Here is a 6,779-nt window from a genome sequence, read left to right as displayed (position 1 = left end):
CAAAAACACAAGCAAAAAAGAAAGAGAGAAAGAAAGAAAGAAAGAAAGAAAGAAAGAAAGAAAGAAAGAAAGAAAGAAAGAAGGAAGGAAGGAAGGAAGGAAGGAAGGGAGAGACAGAAAGAAAGAAAGAAAGAAAGAAAGAGAGAGAGAGAGAGAGAGAAAGAAAGAAAGAAAGAAAGAAAGAGAGAGAGAGAGAGAGAGAGAGAAAGAAAGAAAGAAAGAAAGAAAGAAAGAAAGAAAGAAAGAAAGAAAGAAAGAAAGAGAAAGAACAAAAAGAAAAGAAAATGCTCCCACCATTACGCCCACATGGCAATCTGACTGAGGAAGTCTTCCAACTGGACTTCTTCAGATAACTCTGGGCTGTGAGCAGTCCAGTTGACAGCTGAAGCTAACCAGGGGAGTGTTTTTATTGTGTTTGATCTATAGTTTACATATAAGAGAGAACATCCTTTTCTGTTTAGTCTAATTTGCTTAACACGCTGATGCCCAGTTTTATCCATTTTCCTTCAAATGATATCGTCTCATTCTTTATGACCAGATGAAACTCCACTGTGTATGTATGTCACACTCTCTTTCTACGGTGACCTCTTGATGGACTCCTGGGCTGGTTCCAAACCTTGGCTGATGTGAATAAACATGGATGGAGACTCAGGTGTCTCTGATATGCAAACTCGAATTTCTTCAGGTATGTACCCAAGAGCAGCATATCTGGGTCATATGATGGTTCTATTTTTAGCTTTCTGGGGGAACCCCATACTGGTTTAGGGTGCTGGCTCTCTGATAGCAGTGGCTTGAAGAGTAAATGGCACGTGGCCAGGGGCCACGGAGTAGACAAGGGAAGCGAGGGGGAGGGGCTTCTGAGAACGAGCTATTTGCAAAGGGATCCTGCTGCACTCTGGGGTCTCAGCCACTGCGCTCAGAGCCAAGGTCCCTAAGGGAGACACACTGCTTCTGCTTCCTCCTTACACTGGGATGCTTGGGCGCTCGGGGACTTGGAATGCAGGGTCCGTCCCACATCTAAGTATCCTGGCCATGTGCCCATTCGGACGGTGTTATCCAATTAGTAAATTTACTTATTACTAGTGGTCTTCAAAGACATTGTTTCTGAGCAAATTAGACAATGCAGTAATTATGTGCACCAGCTGAATGATGGCGTTCATCATCACCAGACTCCAAGTTCAAAGCACTCCAAATGATGTGTTCTCAGTTTCCCCAAGGGGTGGCCACTTTATTGTATCAGCATCCCTACAAGGAAGCCATGTGACCCAAAGGAACAGTCCAGGGAACAGTCTAGGAAGATGCAGCTTGCCACATTGTGCATCCTGCAGCGTCGGAGGCCTCACCGGATCTCCCGGCCAGCCGGCAAGCCTGTGGTTGCCTAGCCTTGAGCTGTGCTGAGACTCTCTGCCCCTTTTCGTGAGACCAGATGGCAGGCGTATTTTCTGTTTCACGCTTTCCCTGGGAGGCAGGTTTTCTTGCCAGAGAAAATGAAGCTTAAACCAGTCGGTAACCATGCCATGCCCGCACGGCTAATGGATACAGAGATGCGTCAGCATTCAGGGCCCTGACAGGCTCTGTGCTGTGCTCCAGGGAGGCACTTCCACCAGCGAGTTCCAGTTTGCAGAATCCTGGCTCCATCACCTCCTGCCCTTCACCTTGGCCATGTTTTATAAATCCCCGAGCCTCAGCTTCCCCATCCATGAAATGGGAGTGAGTGTTCGCCCCATCTGGTCATTACGGATGTTAAGATAGTTCCACTCCCAGAGCCTCTTTGACCCTCTCTGGTAGATTTCCAGGCTTCGAGTGCTGCGCTTGCGAATTACTGACTGTGACAACCTCGTTCTGCAAAAATCACACAGGCTTTTACAGATCTTTACAGGAAGGAAATAGGCTAATGTACTGTTTCCCGCGTGTGCTGGTGCCCAATCTCTCTCTAATGGGCTCAAATTGCAGTTTCAAAACCTAAACCATGAACTTAAACCCTCCCGCAGACATGCACACGGGCGGTGTCCTCACTTCTTATGTTTTCAGAGAAAATGAAAGCTGAGGAAAACATCTGGCCTTCTCCTGCCTCCGAATGGCGGGGTGATGGCGACCTCCACTGAGCTTCTCCTAAAGGTGAGTGACGGGGGCACTTTAGGAGACCCTTCTAATGTCAGAATGGGCTATAGCTTCAAGCACGGATTGACTTCTCTGTGACCCTGTTCCCCTGCAACGTTGAGAAGGGCAAGACAGACATAGAGTCTCCCCAAGGGTCAGAGGCCAAGGGTCAAGGTCACAGGTCAGGGGCCACACCTCTAGTGGTTGCAAGCCACTGACCCGCATTACCTCCATACCTACGGGGAACTCACCTCTGGATGTTGCTACCCCAGTTCCACCAGGCCCTCTGTGGGGCTTAGATTCTTGCGAATCAACCTTATCTTTAATAAATACCTTCTAACCAAGAACTGGTAACACCTTGCATGGCCCAGCACTGTGTGTGGCGATCTTTCCCCTGGAGACCTGTAGAGTCCTACAAGATAGACAATATGCTGGGACTGAAGGGCTAGACTTGGGTTTTGTCCTTTATCTGCCACACCCACATCATTGCCGATTGACAGGACAAGACAGTAGCTAAGTCACTTCAACTTTAGCTGGATTCTGATCCTTCCTTTAGATACACTGACCTGCCCTGTGAGCACCCATGACCCACCGTGACGAAGTACTGGTGTGCTGGTGGACAGGGCAAGAGTGATACGGTGACTAGATGATTAAGACATTCACTGTGGGGATGGAGGTCCTCGGCAGGCTAAAATAAGACTTTCCTCTTAAAAGCAATTATTTTTAGATTTTGTGTGTGTGTGTGTGTGTGTGTGTGTGTGTGCGCGTGTGCGCGCGTGACTGCATGGATGTGTCTCTGTGAAGTATGTGCACCTCTGTGTGCAGATGCCTGTAGAGACCAGGAGAGGGCTTTGGATCCCTTGGAGCGGGAGTTACACTGGGTTGTGAGCCACCTAATGTGTGTGCCAGGATCCGGACTCCAGTCCTCACGGCCAGTTGCTGAGCCATTCTCCAGCACCCAAACTTTCCTCTTTAGAAGTGGATTTCCACAGCTATTTTGTTACAGTAACGGGAAGCTGCTCTCTGACACTGGATGCCATGGAGACAGGAAGAACCCCACAGGGACGCGGAAAACGTCGACTCTCCTCATTATTTTCTCCACAGCATGAGCTCCTGGCACGAAAGCGTGATCAGTCAAAAGTGTGCACAGAAAAGGAATGAATCGCTGGTCCGGAGCGCTGACTGCTCTTCCAGAGGTCCTGAGTTCAATTCCCAGCAACCACACGGTGGCTCACAACCACCTGTAGTGGGATCTGGTGCCCTCTTCTGGTGTGCAGATGAACATGCAGATAGAGCACACTTACATAAATATATAAAATATAAATAAATAAATAAATAAATAAATAAATAAATAAATAAATAATAACTTTTTAAAAATTGGTGAATTGTTGACAAGGTAAAAGATCCTGGTGGGCCTCACCTAGACCCATGGACAGGGTTTGGGAACCTTCCCCTGGTGTTTGGTTTTTTTTTTAATATTTATTTTATATGTAAGAATGTTTTGCCTGCATGTATATATGTGCACCATGTGTGTGCATAGGTCAGAAGAGGAGTCAGCTCCCCTGGAACTGGAGTTACAGACGGGTGTGAGTTGCCATGCAGGTGCTAGGAATTGAACCTGGGTCCTCTGCAAGAGCAGCCAGCTCAGCTCCCTTAATCCTAACCCTCTCCCCAGCCCCTTGCCTGGGATTTTTGAGTGTTGCCTTGAGGTGGGTCCACCAATGATCTCCCAATGCCCCTGTGGCCGGCAGAACTTTCCAGAATAGACCTTGCCACACTTGAGACCAGTCCTCTCTGGGGCTTACTATGCCCTAAAAGTGTTCAAGGGAGCACACTTGGCTCCCGTCAGAGCCTCTAAACAGGCTCCAGCTGGAAGCAGGGTGAACAGCTATGGTCCTGGCCTTTCAAAGGCTACTTCTAAATTAATAATAATTTTCTAAATCTATGCTTTTGAGGTTGTCCAGCTCCTGACTGTTTGTGACAGAAACAGAGTCGGGTTTCTGTTACTGTAGCAAAGACCTGGGTATTGTAAGGAGGGAATTTGAATTTTTCACCCAGAGGAGAAAAACCATTCTCCTCATAGCCAGGAAATAAAGAGAAGAGAGAAGGGCTGGAGAGACGGCTCAGTGATTAAGAGCACTTGTTGCTCTTGCAGAGGACCCAGGTTTGGTTCCCAGCACCCCCATGGTGTCTCACAATCATCTGTAACTTCGGTTCCAGGGGATCCAGCGCCCTCTTCTGGCCTCCTCAAGAACTGCACACAGAAGAGTGGTTATATCCACTTCACGGGCATACAGACAACTACCTAACTAACTTACCCAGACCTCAATCTACTCTTAAAAGTTCCATCCGAAGCCGGGCGGTGGTGGCGCACACCTTTAATCCCAGCACTCGGGAGGCAGAGCCAGGCGGATCTCTGTGAGTTCGAGGCCAGCCTGGACTACCAAGTGAGTTCCAGGAAAGGCGCAAAGCTACACAGAGAAACCCTGTCTCGAAAAACCAAAAAAAAAAAAAAAAAAAAAAAGTTCCATCCGAAGCCCCCGAATCACAGGGGTTGGGTCCTAGCCTTTAATGCATGAAACTTTAAGGGAGCCCTTCTCAACCGCAATGACACCCAACCAACTTCATGGAATGAGATGAAGCACGTATTTCTACCTTAGTTCATTTATAGTAAATAATGTATGGTTTGGGGCTGGAAAGATGGCTCCGAGGGTAAGAGCACTGACTGCTCTTCCAGAGGTTCTGAGTTCAATTCCCAGCAACCACACAGTGGCTCACAACCATCTCTAGTGGGGTCTGATGCCCTCTTCTGGCATAAAGGCATACATGCAGATAGAGCACTCATACATTAAATAAATAAATAAATAAATAAATAAATAAATAAATAAATAAATAAATAAATAAATAATGTGTGGTTTGAGGCTGGAGAGATGGCTCAGAGGTTAGGAGCACCGGCTGCCCTTGCAGAGGGAGCTGGGTTCAGTACCAGCACCCATGTGGTGGCTCACAAACATCTGTAACTCCAAAGACCAGTAGTGTGGTTTAATTGTGGTTTGGTCCCATCAAAACTCGAGTGGAGGGGCTGGAGAGATGGCTCAGAGGTTAAGAGCACTGATTGCTCTTCCAGAGGCCCTGAGTTCAATTCCTGGTACCCACATGGTGGCTCACAACCATCTGTAATGAGATCTGGTGCCCTCTTCTGGTGTGCAAGGTTACATGGAGGCAGAATGTTGTATATGTAATAAATAAATTAATTAATTAAAAAAAACTCGAGTGGAATGTGGGAGATGTGGGTTGTGGCAAGTGGCCCTTGCTCTTTGGGGCGTGGTTTTTACTCTGTATTGTTATAGATCAAGGCTGGACCTTGTGTTCTCTGTCTCCTGTGGGCATGCATTTGCCCTTCCACTTTTCAGAGATATTAAGACCACACTAACACCAGACTGTCGGGCTTCCCGATCTCCAGCATTGTGAGCAAAGCTCTTTCCTTTATAAGTCATTCAATCTCATTTTCCTTGATAAGTCATGCAATGGCATTTTGCCATAGCAACAGAAAGCAGGCCACGTCAGCAGAATTCACCCAGGCCAGAAGCAGTGATGCCAGGGTATCACAAGTGAGTGTACCAGGGGAACACCGAGACCAAAAGCCAGCAGACGAGCACTATGCTTCACACTGAAGCCAGGTGCTTCCCCATGCAGGTTAGGAGCTGGGTCTGGGCAGCAGTCTGCGGTACCCACCTGACTTTGAACAACTTCCCCAACCCCTCTAGGCCTGGCTTTTCTCGTTGGAACCAAGAACACCTAACAATCCCAAATTTCATTCCAAATCGTAAAATGGCTACCCTGGATTTTTGTGTTGGGTCCCAAATCTATTTCTCATAAGCGACATCTGACTAGCATTGATTCTAATCATTATAGGTAAGATGGCAGAGGGGTTCCCCCCTCCAGAGAGGCCACCCACAGAAGAGGGGGGCGGGTCTGTTTGTAATCACTCAGTTCCTCCGAACACCAACACACAGTTACAATGAGCGTGCTGGTGAGCAGCACCCGTGACAGACACCCAGCGAAGCAGGAGTCGGTGCATACGGGCCATTTGTCCTCATCTCTTGCTTGGAGCTGTCCCCACCCTGATGGAAGAATGTCAAGTCATAGGCCAAGCCATTTCTATTTACTTGGGATTTTCCCGTTGTTTGGGGTCCAGCTTATTTGATAAATTGGGATTTTATTGTCAAGCTAATGGTTGCAACAAATTGTGACTTACTGTAATTTTAAAGGCTATGATCCAGAGCAGTTGAATTCTGTTACAATTCCGACCTACCATGGGAGTCTGCGGCACTTCATGCATCTCAAGGGGGAATGTGGGAAGGCCTAGGAACGTGCGCTCACACTGCCCATCTGCTGGCTTACCCTCTGCTCGCTTGCCTATGGACTAGAAATGAAAACCTGACACGGGAGAGACTTCCTTTGTCCCTTAGCTCCTGGTCATCACCAGTGTGTCTAAATAGCTGTCACCAAGGTTCAGCGAATTGTATCCCACAGTAACGATGACCGTGGTGTCACACGTTCCCTTTCCGATGGTGCCCTTGAGCTTGTGAGGCCGTGTGGCAGCGGTTTCTGCTTGTCCCAGAGAGATGGAATATGCAGGCGCCAGGGTTTGGCTTGGGGTGAAAAACTGAGAAAGG

Source organism: Peromyscus californicus, unplaced genomic scaffold (assembly GCF_007827085.1).
Source record: "Peromyscus californicus insignis strain IS unplaced genomic scaffold, ASM782708v3 Scaffold_2__1_contigs__length_46816999, whole genome shotgun sequence".
NCBI classification, from domain to species: Eukaryota; Metazoa; Chordata; class Mammalia; order Rodentia; family Cricetidae; genus Peromyscus; species Peromyscus californicus.
The sequence above is the reverse complement of the archived record's forward strand: the minus strand, read 5'-3'. Positions refer to the sequence as shown.